This window comes from Chiloscyllium plagiosum, unplaced genomic scaffold, assembly GCF_037043375.1.
Source record: "Chiloscyllium plagiosum isolate Xiang-an unplaced genomic scaffold, Cpla_swu_hap1 HiC_scaffold_27, whole genome shotgun sequence".
In the NCBI taxonomy this organism is placed as follows: Eukaryota; Metazoa; Chordata; class Chondrichthyes; order Orectolobiformes; family Hemiscylliidae; genus Chiloscyllium; species Chiloscyllium plagiosum.
The window spans coordinates 19,817,033-19,837,293 of NW_028270165.1; the positions used below are offsets into that span (position 1 = coordinate 19,817,033).

The 20,261-nt window shown below is 46.3% G+C and overlaps 1 protein-coding gene and 1 non-coding gene across 3 annotated transcripts in view; both read left to right on the forward strand.

Moving 5' to 3' along the window:
- LOC148143355 (uncharacterized) overlaps positions 1–20,261 on the forward strand; it is a 352,041-nt gene that overhangs the window by 90,004 nt on the left and 241,776 nt on the right. The window lies entirely within an intron of this gene.
- Positions 13,496–13,567, forward strand: trnaw-cca (transfer RNA tryptophan (anticodon CCA)). Its single transcript has one exon. It is a non-coding gene; the product is annotated as a tRNA-Trp (tRNA).

Consider the following 20,261-nt stretch of genomic DNA (forward strand, 5'->3'; position numbering starts at 1 on the left):
TACTCCCCCCTCCACTCCATGGAAATATCGATTTGAGAGATTCCAGAGTTGGAGTTGCTACCATACCTGCTGTCGGGGTGTGGTGTAAAATTATGTCCCAATACATGTGTGAATCATAATGCAACACATGTATTGGGCCAAGCAGTGGAATGTGGCTACCAATAATCCACATCCTATGCTTCCCTCAGCACCGTTCTCGGGATGCCTCTCAAATGTCTATCAGTGGCACTGGCAGAATCACACCTATTTGTTGACCACTTATAGCAGTGCTCGCCACTTTACCAAGGTGCAGTGGAAAGTGCTGATGAATCCTTGGAACATTTCCCTGGATCGGTTTAAGCGAGCATTGGACCGATCCGAGGAGCTTAAGCAGATATTACGAAAGCATCAAACCAATGTCACCAAGGTTACGGTGTCTACCTTTATACATGGACAGGAGGTAGTACATGCTGCCCGTGTAGTGGACGTGGAGTCAGCTCATCATTGGTGGGACATATTGAGTGGTATGTCCTCCACTGCGGGGACATTCCTGTTCCCACCCTTGTCGATCCTGGTAGCGGTCCTGGTGATTTTAACATGCTGTAATGTCCTGACTTGCTTGTATATTTGGCGTGTACGTAGGCGCTTGTTAGAAAGAATACATATGGGCATAATGTAACACATGTATTGGGCCAAGCAGTGGAATGTGGTGTAAAATTATGTCCCAATACATGTGTGAATCATAATGCAACACATGTATTGGGCCAAGCAGTGGAATGTGGTGAAAGGGTTAAAATTGTGTCCCAATACATGTGTGAATCTAACCGAAAATGGAAGGTGTCGCTTAGTCCCGTGTGAATCTTATTATACACCTTCCCGTGTGAATCTTCTTATCTGTATGTAACCAGAATGGAATGTGTTTTTTAGCCTTGCTCTGCTGTTCACATGAATGTTTATATCTGGAAAAGAGTATATCAGCTGGAAAAGTCTCCAGTTCGGTAGAGTCTGCTCCGGGGTTGCGTTTAACCGCCGAGCGTGGGTTGTTGGCAACCGCTCTACGAGAACTGACGGCTCCCAGTTCCGGTAACACGTAGAGTGAGTATAAACCAGACCCGTTGTAAGTACGAGACCTGGTTGTGGCGACGCTGCGGGGAATAAAACACTTATATTCTAGCAGACTCGCCTCTTGGCTGTTTGTTCTGTGTCAGACTACTTTCCTGCGAGCCTGGTCCTTGACCTTGAGAATTTTTTAAAACACGGGGGTTTGGTAGAAGCTGTTTATTTTAATGAACCATTTCAATTCAACTTCATCCTGGCCATTCAAATACTAATTTTACACAGAGGGTGATTGATGTGTGGAATGAACCTCCTCAGGAAGCGGTGGATGCGGGTACAATAAAAAGACATTTGTTTTAGTACATGAATAGGAAAAGTTTGGAGGGATACAGGCCAACAGCAGGCAGGAGAGACTGATTTAGTTTGGGATTATGGTTGGCATGGACTGGTTGGACCAAAGGTCCATGACTATGCTGTATGACTCGATGGTAAGTTCATAGTTCCTTGAAAGGGGAGTCGCACATAGACAGAATAGTGAAGAAGGTGTTTGATATGCTTGCCGTTATTGGTCAGTGCACTGAGTGCAGGAGTCGGGAGGTCATGTTGCGACTGTAGAAGACATTGGTTAGGCTACGCTTGGATTATTGCAAGCAATTTTGGTACCAGCGATCCCACCCTGACACACCATAAACCAGAGATAGTGACTGAAATTGACTCTGATACAAAATCAAATCATTAAATCGCTGCAGTGCAGAAAGAGGCCATTTGACTCATTGAATGCATTGGGACAGGAGTTGGGAGGTCATGTTGTAGCTGTACAAGACATTGGTTCACCCACTTTTCGATTCTTGCATTCGATTCTGGTCTCCCTACTGTAGGATAGGAACGATGTTATGAAACTTGAAAGTGTGCAGAAAAGATTGATAAGGATGTCGCCAGGGTTGGAGGGTTTGTGGTATAAGGAGAGCCTGAATAGGATGGGGCTGCTTCCCTGGAGTGTCAGAGGCTGAGGGGTGATCTTATGGACATTTATAAAATCATGAGGGGCATGGATAGGGTAAATAGGCTAGAGGAAGTGGTGGAGGCTGGTACAATTACAACATTTAAAAGGCATCTGGATGGGTGTGTGAATAGGAAAGGTTTGGAGGGATATGGGCCAAATGCTGGCAAATGGGACACTAGATTTATATAGGACATCTTATCAGCATGGATGTGTTGGATCAAAAAGTCTATTTCCGTGCTGTATATCTCTATGTCTATTTGATAACAGATGCTTTATTTCTGTTGATGTAAATATTGTTAGGGAGAGAGAATTCCTCTAGTAGGGGACGATAAGAATCCTGGGACACCCCTAATTCTGGTTTACTATCTAATGAACACACTTTAAGCACCAAATGTGCATTTATGTCTCATTTTGTTTCATTTTTCTTGTTTTATTCCCTGCTCCGATGATTCTCTCAGTCTGAATGGTTCTCAGGCTGAGAATATTGTGGATTGGGCCTTGATCGACTGAATGTTTTATTGCTCTGGAAGGTGTAAAAGGGGCTCAAAGTTTCAGCAGAAAGCCAGCTGAGCTGAGAACAGACAACATCTTTCTCTGGGAACAGGGAGAAGAGGACAGAGAAATCAGGACCTGAAATCGGAGCTGACACCAGAGTACCATGTTATTAGTGCTTTGATTAGCAGTGCCAACCCTCGACCTTTACCTCGCTTCTTATTCAACTTGAATGCCATGTACCCCCTCAATATTTAGATCCAATCCTTGTCATCCTGAAGCCATGTCCCTGTAAGGAGTCTCAGATCATAATTATTCTCTTCAATGTGTGCAGCCAATTCATTCAGTTGTGTTACATTGCAGCACACATTCAGCCATACAGTCTTCAGTTTCAATTCTTGTGTTCTGTAGAATCCAGTTTTGATTGATTAGGTTAGATTCCCTACAGTGTGGAAACAGGCCCTTCGGCCCAACAAGTCCGCACCGACACCTGAAGAGTAACCCTCCCAGACCCATTTCTTTCTGATTAATGAACCTAACACTATGGACAATTTAGCATGGTCATTTGACCTGACCTGCACATCTTTGGACTGGGACATTTACTATCCGTGTCCCTTTCTATCATTCTCTGATGTTCATTTCCACATCACTACATTGCTCACCTGCCTTGATACGGATTGGCCATAAAAAATGCATGTTCATACATTCCCAGTAATAGAAGCAGGAGTAGGCCATTTGGTCCATCGAGCTACTCCACCATTCATTAATATCATGGCTCATCTATCCATCGTCTCAGCTCCTCTTACCTGCATTATCCTGACTATTCTAAATTCACCTACCATACAAAATCCCATCGAACTATGTCTTGAATATGGCTGCTTCTACTGCTTCCTTGGGCAGAGAATTCCAATGATTCACCACTCTCTGGGAAAAGCAGTTCCTTCTCCTCTGTCTTAAACCTACTCCTCCTAATCTTGTGACCTAGTCTCACCCACCATAGAAACAACTAGATAGGGTGGGTCTGGGTGGCATGCTCGTCGGATGGGTCAGTGTAGACTTGATGGGATGAGTGGCCTGCTTCCACACTGTAGTGATTCTATGATTTACCGCAGTTGTGTTTGCAATGGACCGCAGCACCAGAACCTCCCACCTTCTGCAAATAGAAAGACAAGTCCCACCCTGCCCTCTTGTACATGTGTTATCTAACTGCTTAATCATTTCTAGTGAATACAGCCCACGCCTCCCGCTGCTGCCAGTAACCTTTACAAAGCTGATGAGACAATGCTATACCTGCAGTACTGAAAATCATAAGGCTTCTAACGATACCAGTTGCTGATTCACCACTCCCACTGATGGACAGCATTGGAAATACAATGTTGGAGGCTGAAAGAAATGAGCAGTTTAAAACAAAAACTCACATAACCCTTCACTCGGCTCCCTGCTCAGCACACTTTACTTAAATCACTTCAACTCCACATTGCAACAAATTCCCACTTTCCACCAATATCCTGAATGTCCTCACTCACTCAGTTGCTGTCTCACAAATGAAAGATTTCATTGTAGCTTCTGCTCCCAGTCAGGACAAAACATCTTTGAAAGCTGCTCTGAAAGTCCAGTCTTCACAATGACACTTCTGCTTTCCTTCAGTCCAAATTGTCCGTGCTGACCAGATATCCCAAATTAACAGTCTTATTTGTCAGCACATAACCCATACCCCTCTCAATTCTCCCTATTACCAGATGCCTTTTGAAATGCTTTAATTATACCAGCCTCCACCACTTCCTCTGGCAGCTCATTCTATACACACAACACCCTCTGCGTGAGAAAGGTGCCTGCAAAGTTCCTTTTAAATATTTCCCCTCTCACCTCAGACCTACTCTGGGGAAAAACTTTTGGCTATTCACCCTATCCATGCTCCTTATGAACTTCTATAAAGTCAACCCTCAGCCCCCAATGATCCAGAGAAAACAGCCCAGTCTATTCAGCCTCTCCATATAGATCAAACACTCCAACTCTGGCAATAGCCTTGTAAATCTTTTCCAAATCCTTACAAAGGTTCGTAACACTTTTCCTGTAGCAGGGAAACCAGAACCAAATACAGTATTCCAAAAGTGGCCTAATCAATGTCCTGTACAGCCGCAACATGACCTCCCAACATCTGTATTAAAATGCATTGACCTATTAAAGCAAATATACCAAACACCTTCTTTGCTATCCTGTCTACCTGCGACTCCACTATGAACCAGCACTCCATGGTATGTTTATTCAACAACACTCCTCATTAAATGTGTAGATCCTGCCCTGATCTGCCTTTCCAAAATCCATATTTCAAAATGGGGTCGAGAAACGTATTAGCCGTGATTGAATGGTGGAGCAGATCTGATGGACTAAATGGCTTAATTTTTGTGCCTATGTCGTATGGTCTCTTGCTGTCCTGGACACAGTGAGAGAATTGGAAGCAGGAATAGGTCATTTGTCTTTCCAGCTTTCGCCAGTATTGAACAGTTCATAACTGGATATAAATATACCTGCATCTAGATGGATAGGCTAGGACTTTTTTCACTGGAGCATCAGAGGTTGAGAGGTGACCTTAGAGAGGATTATAAAATCATGAGAGGTATAGATGAGGTGAACGGCAGGTATTCTTTCCCTAGTGTGGGTGGTTCAAGATGAGGGAGCAAATTTTGAAGGTGAAGAAAGAAATATTTTATAAAGACATGAGGGGCACCTTTTTTTAAAAAGATAAAGAGTAGTTCGTTTGAGGAATCAATGTCCAGAGGAGTTGCTGGATGCAGGTACAGTTACAATGTTTAAAATACATTTGGATAAGTACATGAATAGGAAAGGTTCAGAGGGGTATAGGCCAATCATTGGCAGGTGGGACCAGTTTAGTTTCAGAACACCGCCAGCATGGACTAGTTCAACTAAATGGTCTGTTTCTGTGCTGTATGACTCTGTAACTGTTCTGTACTGGTTTTAAAACCATTTTCTTGCCTTCTCCCATAACTTCTTTGTTCTTCAAAGTCACATGAATTCAGCCTTGAATACATTCACTAACCGACCTAACTGCAGGAAGACATCCCCACTTCTGAACTCAATTCCTCTTGCTGATATACCACTTGCTTTTCTCATTGCTTGCTGCACTTTCTGACAACTGGCAGTGACTGGTGTAGAAGGACACTGAGGCCCCTTGGTCTATCCACACATCACTCCTGATGAAGGGCTCGTGCCCGAAACGTCGACTCTCCTCCTCCTCAGTTGCTGCCTGACCTACTGTGATTTTCCAGCGCCACAATATTCAACTCTGATCTCCAGCATCTCACTTTCGCCACATCTCAACATATCACCATTTAAACAATGCACCTCCTTTCAGCTTTTTTTTTATACTGCAAAGGCTAGAACTTCACATTGTGGTACTGCATTTGCCATGTGTTTGCAAGTTGACACACAGACCTGGATCAACTTTTCCAGAGTCTGGCCCCTCCCTCGGTTCACTCTTGAACCCCAGAATGAAAAGGTGGTGAGAAAAACACTGTTGTACTCACAAATGTTAGACAGAGGAAGGAAGTTACAGTCTGGGGTGAAGTTTAACCTTATGCAGAGAGAAAAGAGCAGCAGCAGCTTCAGAGCTCATGGTCCAACCTCCACATTTCCACAATGGCCTGCTCTGATTGGCAGGAGGACCAGACTCCTTCCGGTCCTCCAAGATTGTCCACTGCTCCACGGAAAGGCGCTCGCGTGCCGTTTCTGCGTATTCCCAAGAGTCTCCACAGTGCTTGCTGACACTGGCGGTCATGCGCAGTGCTTGCTGACACCGCGGAGCATGCTCAGTGTGCAGGAATTTGTAACAAATTTTCAAGTTAAAAATCACAAAGCACCTGGTGATAGTCCAACAGACTTATTTGGAAGCACTAGCTTTCGGAGCCCAGCTCCTTCATCGGCTGATTGTGCAGTATAACATCGTAAGACACAGAATTTATGATCTTACGATCTTATATTCCACAACCACCTGATGAAGTAGCAGCGCTCCGAAAGCTAGTGCTTCCAAACAAGCCGATTGGACTGTAACCTGGTGTTGTGTGATTTTTAACTTCGTACACCCCAGTCCAACACGGGCACCTCCCGATCATGACAAATATTAAGCGTCCAAATGCGAATACGAGAGAAAAATGCCGAAGCTATTTTATTTTGCTGATTTTTTTTCCCTGTGCCTCGACATTTTATTTCTTTTGCATTTTGTCAGGCTGCTCAACGTTTCTGTCTTTTCCCCTGGATAGAGGTATTCCAAAACTAGAGGGTAAAGGTTTAGGGTGTGGGGGAAAGATTTTAAAAGATCTAAAAGACTAGGACGAGAACATTCACCCCTTACTGGGGGAAAGTGAGGACTGCAGATGCTGGAGATTAGGGTCGAGATTGTGGAGCTGGAAAAGCACAGCAGGTCAGGCGGGATCCGAGGAGCAGGAGACTCGACGTTTCGGGCAAAACCCTTCGTCAGGAAATAGCCATGGGGAACTGCAGGGCTGTGGCGTAAACGAGTGAGTCATAGTGGGATGCTGTTGGGAAGGGCTGAAGAAGGGCTTATGCCCGAAACGTCGATTCGCCTGTTCCCTGGATGCTGCTTGACCTGCTGCGCTTTTCCAGCAACACATTTTCAGCTCTGATCTCCAGCATCTGCAGACCTCACTTTCTCCTGCTGTTGGGAAGGTCGGTGTGAATGGCCTGTAGGGATGATATGGTTCCACTGCCTTAGCCACGCGTATTTTGAGAAATGTGGGAAGAGTGGGTTCCAGTTCGTGGGACATTGACACGAGTCCTGGAGAAGGTGGCATTTGTGCTGTCTCTCTCTTTACATTCTGCCCCCTGTCCATTTTCTCCCAATCCACTGCCCCCTGCCCATTCTCTCTCCTCACACTGCACCCTCTATTTTCTCCCCCAACCCTCTGAACCCCTGTCCATTTCCCTCCCTTCTCCACCACCATCAGCGACCCCCACACCGCCCCCCCCCCCCGACCCCCACAATCGTCCTTTCTCGTGCCTCAGCCCTCTTTGATCGCTGTATGAAGTCTTTCTCAGGGAAGAGAGAGAATGGATGGTGATGACTTTACCTGGGAAACACGGCATGTGAGAAATAGCTGATTTTTAAAATTGAGAACAACTAAAACCATATTTTCAGAAACTTCGTTAAAGTCGGGAAGAATGTTATTTTTTTTTCAAAAAAAGCTGCACAAATCTTTCTGAAACTTGCATTGATGTATGTGCAGTTAGGCCACAACAAAGGACAGACTGTAAGGAGTGAATGAGTGAATAAAAGACAAGTCCAACCTTGCTCTCGAGAAGAAGGTGAAAAATGCAGATGCTGGAGATCAGAGTCGAGAGTGTGGTGTTGGAAAAGCACAGGTCCGGCAGCATCCAAGGAGCAGGAGAATCGACGTTTTGTGCATAAGCACTTGGCATTCGGCCATCGCTCCTTCAATCCCCCTCTGATGGCGCGTGAACTCACTGGTGCCTCCCCAGGTGGGAGGAGCAGGTGAATCCCTTCCGGCACTTCCAGCAGGTGAACGGCCTCTCTCCAGGGTGGAGCCGCTGGTGGGTCAGCAGTGCAGCTGACTGAGTGAAACCGCTCCCGCACATGGGGCTTCTCTCACTTGTGGACTCACTCATGCGTCTGCAGATGGCTGATCCGACTGAAGCCCTTCCTACACACTGAGCAGGTGAATGGCCTCTCCCGGTGTGAATGCGTCTGTGGGTTTCCAGCAGGGATGGGGAAGGGACAGACCCCACATTTCCAAGATTTCCCCTTTGGAGGGAGCTTTCCTTGTGTTGCTCTGGGATTGAAATTACAAACAGAACGGGTACTTAGCCTTTCCCACCTTGAGGGGTGAGACTTTGATTCCTCCAAGCTGAGTAAATGGTTTGAAACACTTTTCACAGTCAACGCACTGAATCTCCCTCACTCGGTGTCTCAGTATTCTTCCTGCCACAGGACTGTCCAAAATCTCTCAAACAAACAAAAGCAAACATGCCTTCTTGATTGGAATGGCTGCTGATATTCAAGTCCCAATGAATCAAGTGGCTCTGTCAGAAGTTGATGTATCATTTGTTTTCAGATTTCTTTCTGCACATCTTCCTACAAAGAAAAATCACAAAATAAGTGATCACTGTCAGTACAGTTAATGAACATAACATAGGTGGCAATTCCTGTAGATTGCGAGATGTCTGCTAATCACATTTTATCCAGGCCACAGAAACCTGAAAACCATCATGCAGCTAGATCGGCTTAGCTGTGCATGGAGGAAAACTTCATTTCAGTCACAACAACATGGAACAAACTGCCTACAAAGATGCTGGAAATGGAGCTGAATCAAGGATATGAAAATGAAATGTTAAGGCTGCTTGAGAAAAGAAAGGCAGTAAAATTGCTGAATGACTTCTGCTGACCTATTAAATAAAAAATTATGACAAAAAAAGGACGTAACTCCATTACTACATTAGAAGGTGAATAATAATTACAACAGAAACTTTTACAACAGCCAACAATATCAGATATACACCATATAGAACAAAGAACAAAGAAAGTTTACAGCCCAGGAACAGGCCATTCAAGCCTGAGCCGATCTAAATGTACTGTCTGAACCTGTCGGTCAATTCCTAAGCATCTGTATCCCTCTACTCCCCACCCACTCATGCATCTATCCAGACGCATCTTTCATGAATCGACCGTGCCTGCCTCTACCACCCCTGATGGCAACGCGTTCCAAACGCCCACCACCCTCTGTGTGAAGTAAAACGCATTTTCACTTTGAGTAAGTGCTGCCCTTGCCGCGTTCATTGTAACGGGAACTCTGCCCCATCCCCATCTCGTTAAACGAAGCTGCTTTTTGAGAGTATCGACTGGCCGTTTTTGCACAAGGCAGTGTAAGAAACAAGGGCTCGCCTGAGGTTTGAACCCGGGATCTCTCGCATGCCCACGCACTAGAAGGCCCAAGTCAATGCACCCCTAGACCAACGACTCACAGGCCACGAGCATTCTACATTTTTTGAGCAATGTGCCTATCCCTTAAATGCTGCTCAGTTCCTTGAGAATCTAATCTTTTAGTTGTGAACATGAGGAAAGGAGCAATCCTTTTCTAGGGTGCAAACTGTATACGTGCCAAACTGAGGGAATACGCAAGCAAAATAGCTTTAAGAGAGATAGAAAGTATTTGAGCACCTTTGGAGTGTCTGCTCCCTCCCTGGATTCACTCCGGTTGCTACAAGTGAACAGTGTTTCACCCACCCCGACCTCCCCTTCCCCCTCGCTGCTGGAGGATGGTATATGGAAAGGGGGAGACATTGCTTGGCTCCCAGATGTTGCCCAGAGGGAGGGAGTTTCACTCTGAAACTGACAGGGCTGCATCCGTATTGTGACGTCAACAATGGAGGGCGGGCCGGACAGCTGTCCTGCAGTTGAGGCACGTGTGGAGGGGAGGGCACTTTGCAAATCCAACTCTCCTCCAAGTCAATGCAGTTTGAGTTCAAGCAAAACAAGGGGTTTAAATATACTTTAGAAAACCTCCTTTGTGCCGTGGGAAAACTCCGGCCGCGGGAAATGCAGTGTTACAGATTCATAGTAACAGAAGCAGGAGTAGACCATTTGGTCAACTCCGTCATTCATTAAGATCACAACTCCACCAACCTGCACTATCCCGACTACCCTTAATTCCCCTTCCATGCAAAAACCCATCCAACTGTGTCTTCAATATACTTCATGAAGCTGTCTCAACTGCTCTCTTGGGTAGAGAATCCCATGGAGTCTCACAGAGTGACACAGATGTACAGCATGGAAACAGACCCTTCGGTCCAACTCATCCATGCAGCCCAGATATCCTAACCTAATCTAGTCCCATTTGCCAGCACTTGGCCCAAATCCCCATAAAACCTTCCTACCCTCCAACCTCCAACCCTGGCAACATCCTTGTAAATCTTTTCTGCACCTTTTCTAGTTTCACAACATCTTTCCGATAGGAAACAGACCAAAATTACATGCAATATTCCAAACGTGGCCTGACCAATGTTCTGTACAGTGGCAACATGAGCTCCCAACATCTATCCTCGATGCTCTGACCAACAAAGGAAAGCACACCAAACGCCTTCTTTACTATCCAATCTGCCTGCGTTTCTACTTTTAAGGAACTGTCAACCTGAACTCCAAGGTCTCTTTGTTCAGCAACACTTCCAAGGAACTTACCATTAAGTGTAAAAGTCCTGCTCTGATTTGTTTTTCCAAAATGCAGCACCTCATATTTATCTACATTATCCTCCATCTGCCACTGCTCAGCCCAATGGCCCATCTGATCAAGGTCCCGTTGTGATCTGAGGTAACCTTCTTTGCTGTCCACTACACCTCCAATTTTGGTGTCATCTACAAACTTGTTAACTATACCTCCTCCGTTTACATACAAATCATTTATATAAATGACAAAACGTAGCGGACCCAGCATCAATCCTTGTGATACACCATTGGTCACAGGCCTTCAGTCTGAAAAGCAACCCTCCTTCACCACCCTCTGTCTTTTGCCTTCTAGCCAGTTCTGTATCCAAATGGCTAGTTGACCCTGCATGCCATGAGATTAAACCTTGCTCACCAGTCTCCCATGAGGAACCTTGATGAACGCCTTCCTGAAGTCCAGAGAGATCACGTCCATCGCTCTGCCCTAATCAATCCACTTTGTTACTTCTTCAAAAAACTCAATCATGTTCATGAGACATGATTTCCCAAGCATAAAGCCATGCTGACTATCCCTAATCAATTCTTGCCTTTCCAAATACATGTAAATCCTGTCTCTTAGGATTCTCTCCAAAAACTTGCCCATCATGGATGTCAGGTTCACTGGTCTATAGTTCACTGGCTTTTCCTTACCACCTTTCTTAAATAGTGGCACCACATTAGCCACCTTCTAGCCTTCCGGCACCTCACCTGTGACTATTAATGATACAAATATCTCAGTAAGAGGCCCAGCAATCACTTCCCCAGTTTCCCATAGAGTTCTCGGGTACTCCTGATCAGGTCCTTGGGATTTATCCACTTTTATGCATATCAAGATATCCAGCAATTTCTCATCTGTAATATGGGCATTTTTTCAACATGTCACCATCTACTTTCTCACATTCTATATCTTCCATGCCCTTCTCCACAGTAAACACTGATGCAAAATATCCGTTCAGTATCCTGCAACACCACCACCCCCCCCCCCCCCCCCCCCCCCCCATCTACTGCAGCTCCACACAAAGGCCGCCTTGCTGATCTTTGAGGGGCCCTATTCTCTCCCTTGTTATCCTTTGGTCCTTAATGTATTTATAAAAACCCTTTGGGTTATCCATGACTCTATTTGCCAAAGCTATCTCATGTCCCCTTTTTGCCCTCATGATTTCCTTCTTAAGTATGCTCGTACTGCCTTTATACGGTAAGGATTCACTCAATCTCTCTGTCGATACCTGATATATGCATCCTTCTTTATCTCATTTTCTCTAGTCATCCAGCATTCCCCAACCTGGGTGGGTTGCGCTTCGGCGGGTCGGTGTGGATTTGTTGGGCCGAAGGGCCTGTTTCCACACTGTAATCTAATCTAATCTAATCTAAACCTACCAGCCATTCCTTTCACCCCAACAGGAATATACTGTGTCTGGACTCTTGTTATCTCATATTTGAAGGCTTCCCATTTTCCAGCAGTCCTTTAACCTGCGAACATCTGCCCCAATCAGCTTTTGAAAGATCTTGCCTAATACCTGAGTCTTTCTCCAATTTAGAACTTCAACTTTTAGATCTGATATGTTATTTTCAATCACTATTCTAATGTTAATAGAATTATGGTTGCTGGCCCTTAGGTTTTGCACCCTCGCCAGTATGTACATCCACATTGTGAATTAGAAAATGTCCTTGTACACACTTAACAAATTCCACTCTTTGGCAGATAGGTAAATGGGCAGGAGTTATACCTTGGGTCCACTCTTCCTTCATTCCCATCAACCCTAACCCCATTCCCACCCCAATAGTCCAACGGCACTTTCCCCTGCAACTGCCGAATGTGTGACACCAGCCCATTTACCTGCTCCCTCCTCACTATCCAAGGGCCCAAACTTACCTTCCAGATGAAGCAGCACTTTACCTGCACTTCCCACAACCCAGTCTATTGCATTTGCTGCTCACAATGTGGTCTCATCTACATTGGGGAAAACGAAGCATAAACTGGGTGACTGCTGCACAGAACATCTACGTTCTACCTGCAAAAAAGACCCTGAGCTTCCAGTTGCCTGCCAATTCCACACCCCACCCTGTTCCCTGGCCAACATCTCTGTCTCAGGTTTGCTGTAGTGTTCCAGCGAAGCTCAGCACCAGCAGAACGAAGAGCACCGAATATTTCACTTGGGGAGCATACATCCCTCCGGTCCCAATATCGAATTCAATAATTCTAGGGCCTGAAATCCATAGTATCCTCGTCCCTTCCACACACACCAAGCCTTGTTATCACATAGTCTGTCATTACACACTACCTATTCTTAGCCATGAACAGTCTCCATTCACCCTCCCACGCAAATCGTTATCAACTCCTTTTCCTGTCCAACAGTTCTTCCCTCGCTTTGGGCTCTGTCCTGATCTATCATTAACTGCATCCGCCTTCCTCCCACAATATCTCCTGCATATAAACCAACGTTTTCCCAGTCACCATCAGTTCTGTGGAAGGGTCACCGGCAACTCCTGTTTTTTGTTTCTGATATACAGAATCCACAGTTCTTTCACCTTTTTATTGAGGTAGAGGTGTAAATTGTTTCGAGAGACAGAAGGTGTGCGGGGGGTGGGGGGTTGGGGCGGGGGGGGGGGGGGGGGAGACAGAACAGACATGAACTGTTGATCTCCGTTGTTCCTCATAACGTAAAATCATTGCAGTGCGATCACTTCCCTTAAGCATGAATAGAGGTTCCCTGCCCGAGCTTGTGGCGCAACGGTAGCGCGTCTGACTCCAGATCAGAAGGTTGCGTGTTCGAATCACGTCAGGCTCACTAACGTCAACTTCTTGCATTTCAAATCAAGAAAGGAGTAGGTTCACTCCGTATATCTGTTGAGACAAATATTCATTGCGGAAACTTTCGATCACACGTGAAGCTTTGCAATCTGTTTGATTTGTGAACCCTGTGTCAGGGGGGTGGTGTGCCCATTTTCTGGGTAAATGCGCAACTCCCCCAGTTCATCACGGGATTGAAACACAGCCGCCTCCCCCTGGGCAGCCGCTTCGCGCATTGGTGACAGCGCGGTGTGAGTAACTTAATACCAATATTTTTACAACATAATCCAAAGATTCCAAGCTTTATGTTTCAATCTATCATGAGAGTGACAGCGAGTTCAGATAGAAATGTTTCCCACCAACAGCAAATCCTTTCCTCTCACTGGACACAGTTAAAATTATCTTTATTCAACAGAAGGAGCGGAAACTCTCGTCTGACGGCCCCTCTCCACATTAACGGTGAGCCTGAATTTTATAAACGGTGTCAGTAAAATCCAGTGGCGGACACTGATTTGGTTCAATCGATTTTTTTGCCAAGAGTAATTCACCGAGAGGATGCTGCTGTGTGAAACAGCGTGGGGAATTACTGCAGGGCCTCCTGCGCATGGGACACACCGCAACTGATGTGTTTCACCTTCACCAGTTTATTCCTATCTCGGAGAAGAGAGGTTTGATGATTCGGATCATAGCAGCCAGACAGAGGACAGGAGAAGAGCACTCAGACTTTCACAAGCTTGTCACCACAGCTGGGTCATCGTGGCCCGTGTGTCAGTATAGGATAGTGAGCTGCATCTTCTGACCGGAAGCACAGCAAATTGGAGTGCTGGTGGGACTATCACACAGGAGAAAACGGCTTCGACCTATCAACTGGAGTGGCTCCCAATGCGCAACTCCGCTCACCTCAACTGAATAACTGTTAACAAATTACTCAGTGATTCAAAGGAATACTCGGTTTTGAATCTGCATTGTGTCATGTACCTTCGAGAATGATGTCAAAATACCTTCATTGCTGTGATGGAGTATCCTGGTGGGCAGAATATATCCGTTGTCAAATTTCCGAAGTTCTGTTGGTCCAACTCAGAATCACGAAATGTGGGACAGCGCAGACTGAGGCTACGCAGCCCACCTTAGCTCTGCTGGTTCAACACAATATGTAAATAAGTGTCTCATTCTGTCGCCTTCTCCCTGTAAATCTGCACATTGTTACATTGAACGTGACCACCGAATTCCCTTTTGTGTCCATTGAATCTACCTCTTTGTCACTGTCAGACAGCGACTTACTGACCCCACTCCCTGTGTGAAAACGGTCTTCCTAATGTCACTTTTACTTATTTTCCTGATGACTTTAAATCCCGGCCAAATCGTTCTCGATCCTTTCAGGCCTGGGAGCATTTTCACTGCATTATTTCCTCTGTCTAAAACCCTCATGACGTGGAAAACTTCAATCAGACCAGCTTTCAGTCTTCTGTTCACCAAAGACAGCTGCCCCAAACTTTCCAATTCCCTTCATTGCTGACATTCCTCAGGACGGCACTATTCACGTTAACCTGTTCAGCGCTGTCTGCAATCACTTCACTTCCCCGCTTCCTGAAGTGTCACCCTCAGAATTGAGCGTAATACAAGTAGAGGATTCATTCAGACTCGGATTGCGCGGGCGAAAAATCTGCAATACTTGTTTTCACTTTGAACACGTGTTTCCCTTCGCCGTGTTCACTGCAATGGCAGCTCTGCGCCGTCCCTAATTCAGGCAGTCCGATCTTATTTAACAAAGCGGCTTTTTGAGAAAATTGATCGGGCATTTTTGCTCAGGTCAATTTAAGGAATGATGGTTCGCCTGGGATTGGAACCCCGGAACTCTCACACGTCTGCATTCGCTAGAAGACCCAAAGCTAGAATCATATCCCAGACTAACGAGCCACCAGCCATGGGTGCAGCCACCCCCTGAAGCAGCTGAGACTTGCTCAGTACGAAATACATTGTACATTGCTCCCAGAATTGCAAGAAGAGAAGAGTTTCAAGGACATCTGCTTCTCAATCTGTGTCCCTGCTCCCAGGACGCTGCTGTTTGTCCCGTCCCCAGGGACCGGGCTCTCTCCACTGGTGGATAATTGAACCATTTCGTTTCTACTTGCAAGCTGTGCTGGTGGAAGGCAGAGCCCATTCACTCTTCTGCTCTCTCACACTATTACGTGAGGCAGGAGAAGTCAGTTACAGGAGAAAGTGAGGTCTGCAGATGCTGGAGATCAAAGTTGAAACTTTATTGCTGGAACAGCACAGCAGGTCAGGCAGCATCCAGGGAACAGGAGATTCGACGTTTCGGGCACAGGCCCTTCTTCAGGAATGAGCAGAGAGTGTTCAGCAGGAGAAGATAAAAGGTAGGGAGGAGGGACTTGGAGGAGGGGAGTTGGAAATGTGATAGGTTTCCACCTATCACATTTCCAACTCCCCTCCTCCAAGTCCCTCCTCCCTACCTTTTATCTTCTCCTGCTGAACACTCTCTGCTCATTCCTGAAGAAGGGCTTGTGCCCGAAACGTCGAATCTCCTGTTCCCTGGATGCTGCCTGACCTGCTGTGCTGTTCCAGCAATAAAGAAGTCAGTTACAGTCATGCGTAGGAAATGGGCAACTTTGAACTTGTTACAAAGGTCTTGTTAACGGAGAGATAGAAAAATGCTGTGCTGTCGGGACAGAGAGAAATGGACACCGGAGACTCTTCCCTCAGGTAAATTGATATGAGTGCATTTTTGTGCAGCCTGCTTGGTGTTCAGAACTTGTCTTGACAGCAATCCCGCAGAAAGTCTTTTTTACATGGCTGTTGGTTTCTTTACTGCAGGAAATGGACTAAAACAGCAAGTCATGTGTTTCAACTTCACCGCATTATCAGCTCATTGGCATCTCAGAGAAGTGGTTTTGCGATTCAGTTCATAGGAAACCGACGAAGAACAGGAGAAGACCACTCAGACCTCCAAAAGCACGTCACTTGAACGGTGTGAGTTTCGCGACAGTATCGGCATGATAGGGGACATTTCGACACTCAGGAAGTCGTTTGAAAGGCAAGATGCTGAACAGAATACCATCGCAAAGGAAAATCGCTCAAGGAGACATTGAACAACAGCAGGGGATGGTTTCGATCCATCGACCTCTGGGTCTAGCACGCTCCCGCTGCGCCACTCTGCTCCTACGCCCAGCATCGTATTCCACAGGTCCCTGCAGCCTTTCGTCGGGCGCGTGGCATGCACGTTCGAGACTGATGTCAAAGATCTCCACTGCTGTCGTCTTATATGGTGTTGCGCAGACGTATGGAGGCTGTGTAAATATAAACGTTTTCTAACTTCCCACATTCTGTTGGTCGAACTGTGATTTCACTCTGAATAGACGCCATGCGGCCCACCTTCGCTCTGCTGGGGCGACACAGTAAGTGAACGTGGGTCTCTATTCGTATCATTCTCTTGCCTTCTCCATGTAATTCTGCACATTGTTACTTTCAACATGACCACCGGATTCCCGTTTGCGTCTAATGAATCTGCCTCTTTGTCAGTGTCACTCCCTGTACGAAAGCGTTCTACCTATTGTCACTTTTGGTTCTTTTCCTCATGACTTTAAAACTCTGCCGAATCGTTGCCGATCCTTTCAGGCGTGGGAACATTTTGACTACATCACTTTCTCTGTCTAGACTTCGCAAGCTTCAATCGGGCCAGATTTCAAACTTCTGTTCTCTGAAGAGAGCTGTCCCAAATTTCCAATCGACCCTCATCGCTGACAGCCCTCAAACACCGCACCACTCACATCAACCTATTCAACGGTATCGCCAATCATTTCACTTCGCTGCTTTCTGTCCCATTGGTACGCCAGGGAGCCCAACCTCGTTAAACGAAGGTGCTTTTTGAGAAAATTAAGCAGGCACGTTGGCACAAGTCATGAAACGCAGGCTCGTCCGGGATTTGAACCCGGGATCTCGCGCACGTCTGCGTCGACGAAGACCCAAAGCGAGAAACATACCCCTAGACCAACGAGCCACACAGCAGGTGCACCTGCGCCCCCACTCTACCTCTTGAACCAGCGGAGTCTTGCTCAGAGTGAAGTATATTTGACATTGAACTGGCTGGGGCTGTTTTCTCTGGAACGTCGGAGGCTGAAGGGTGACTTTATGGAGGTTTACAAAATTATGAGGGGCATGGATAGGATAAATAAGCAAAGTCTATTCCCTAGGGTCGGGGAGTCAAGAACTAGAGGGCATAGATTTAGGGTGAGAGGGAAAAGATATAAAAGAGACCTAAGGGGCAACTTTTTCACGCAGAGGGTGGTGCGTGCATGGAATGAGCTGCCAGAGAAAGTAGCGGAGGCTGGTACAATTGCAACATTTAAGTGGCGTTTGGATGGATATATATAATAATAGGAAGGGTTTGGAGGTATATGGGCCGGGTGCTGGCAGGTGGGACTAGATTGGGGTGGGATATCTGGTCGGCATGGACGGGTTGGACCGAAGGGTCTGTTTCCATGCTGTACATCTCTATGACTCTATGAACAGCTGCTTCTCATTCTGTCTCTCAGCTGCCGTTTGCCCGTCCCCAGGAACCGGGCCCTCTCTACTGGCAGAAAATTAAACCATTTTCTTTCTAAACTTTTCTCTGACACCGGAGTGACCAGTGACAAGCATTGCCCTCCTCAACATAGGGTACAGAGAACAGGAGAAGACCCCGCAGACCTCCACGAGTGTGTCATCTCAACTGTGCACATTGAGTGAAATTAATGTGAAATATTTACGTCGAAGTTTTTTGGGAAGCAGATGAGAAGGCGAGGTGCACAACAAGCTGCTAAAGTCGACATTGAGTGAATAGGAAAGATGGTTTCCCTTCTGGGTTATGCTCCCATCACGCACCGGCAGACATATCGCCGGCAAGCAAATATTAACTCTGTCTAAATTGCCACATTCTGTTTTTACGAACCGTGATTTCACTCAGAAGCACAATTTACCTGCTCCCTCCTGAATATCCTTCCAGGCTCGAACATATCTTCCAGGTGAAGCAGCACTTTACCTGCACATTTGCCGCAACCTAGTCTCCTGCATTCGCTGCTCATAGTGTCGTTTCCCCAACGGAGCATGAAGTATAAACTGGGTGACTGCTTCGCAGAACATCTCGGTTCTGCCCGCAAAAAACGGCCCCGAGCTTCTGCTTTCCTGCCACTTTAACATGCCACCCTGTTCCCTGGCCAAAATCTCTGTCTCAGGCTTGCAGCAGTGCTCCAGCAAAGCTCAGCTCCAGATGGAAGAACAACGCCTCATATTCCACTTCAAAACCCTACAGCCCTCCGGTCTTCAAGATCGAGTTGCACGACTTTAGGGCCTGAAATCCCCCATATCCTTGACCCCTACCACACACATACGAGCACCTTGTTATCACATAGTCTGCTACGACACACTACTTATTGTTAGCCACGAACCCTCTCCATTAACAGTTATTCACCCTCCCACACTGATCGTTATTCACTCCTTTGTCCCTCCTATTGTTCTCTCTCTGAGCTGGCGGGAAAGAGAGCAATGTACACTGGAGACTCTGAGCCAGCTGAAACTTGAAATACATTCCACTTTGCTCCAAGAATTGCAAGCAGCAAAGAGTTTCCAGAACATCTGCTTGTCATTCACGTCGGAACCGGCGTGGCGAATTACTGCAGGGAAGGCACAAAACCACAAGGCTATGCGTTTTCAACTTTATCAGCTCATTGGCATCTCAGAGAAGTGGTTTCGCGGTTCAGTTCATAGGAAACCAACGAAGAACAGGAGAAGACGACTCAGACCTCCAAAAGCCCGTCACTTGAACGGTGTGAGTTTCGCCACACTATAGGTATGATACGGGGCATTCAGACAGTCAGGAAGTCTTTTGAAAGGCAAGATGCGAACGGAGTCCCATCGCAAAGGAAAGTCGCTCAAGGAGACACTGAACAATAGCAGAAGATGGTTTCGATCCATCGACCTCTGGGTGACAGGCCCAGCACGCTCCCGCTGCGCCACTCTGCTTTTACCCACAGCGCTGTTTTCCACAGGTCCCTTCAGGCTTTCGTCTGACAAGACTGTTGTCAAAGATCTCCACTGCTGTCGTCCTTATATGGTGTTGCGCAGATGTATGGAGGCTGTGTAAATATAAACTTTTTCTAACTTCCCACATTCTGTTGGTCGAACTGTGATTTCACTCTGAATAGACGCCATGCGGCCCACTTTCGCTCTGCTGGGTCGACACCATTTCACTTGCCTGTTTTCTGCCCCATTCGTTCTCCAGACAGCCCAACATCGTTTCACGACGGTGCTTTTTGAGAAAATAAATGGGCCATTTTTGCACAAATCAAGTTCAGAGACTTGATTTTTTTGGGAAGCGGATGAGAAGGCAAGGTGCAGAACAGAGCGCCGTTATACGGGAAAGCTGCTAAAGACGACGTTGAATGAATAGGGGAGAATGGTTTTTCTTTTGGGTTTTGGTCCCAACGCGCACGCGTTGTGCCATTCTCCTGCATTGCTCGGCAGTTTTTCCAGAGAAGTATTCAGCTTTTCATCTGGCGTGTGGCAGGCACGTTTGAGAATGAGGTCAAAAGATCTTCACTGCTGTCGTGTCATATGCTGTTGTACAGACATATCGTTGATGTGCAAAAATAAACTCTTTCTAAATTTTTAAATTCTGTTTTTCGAACTGTGATTTCGCT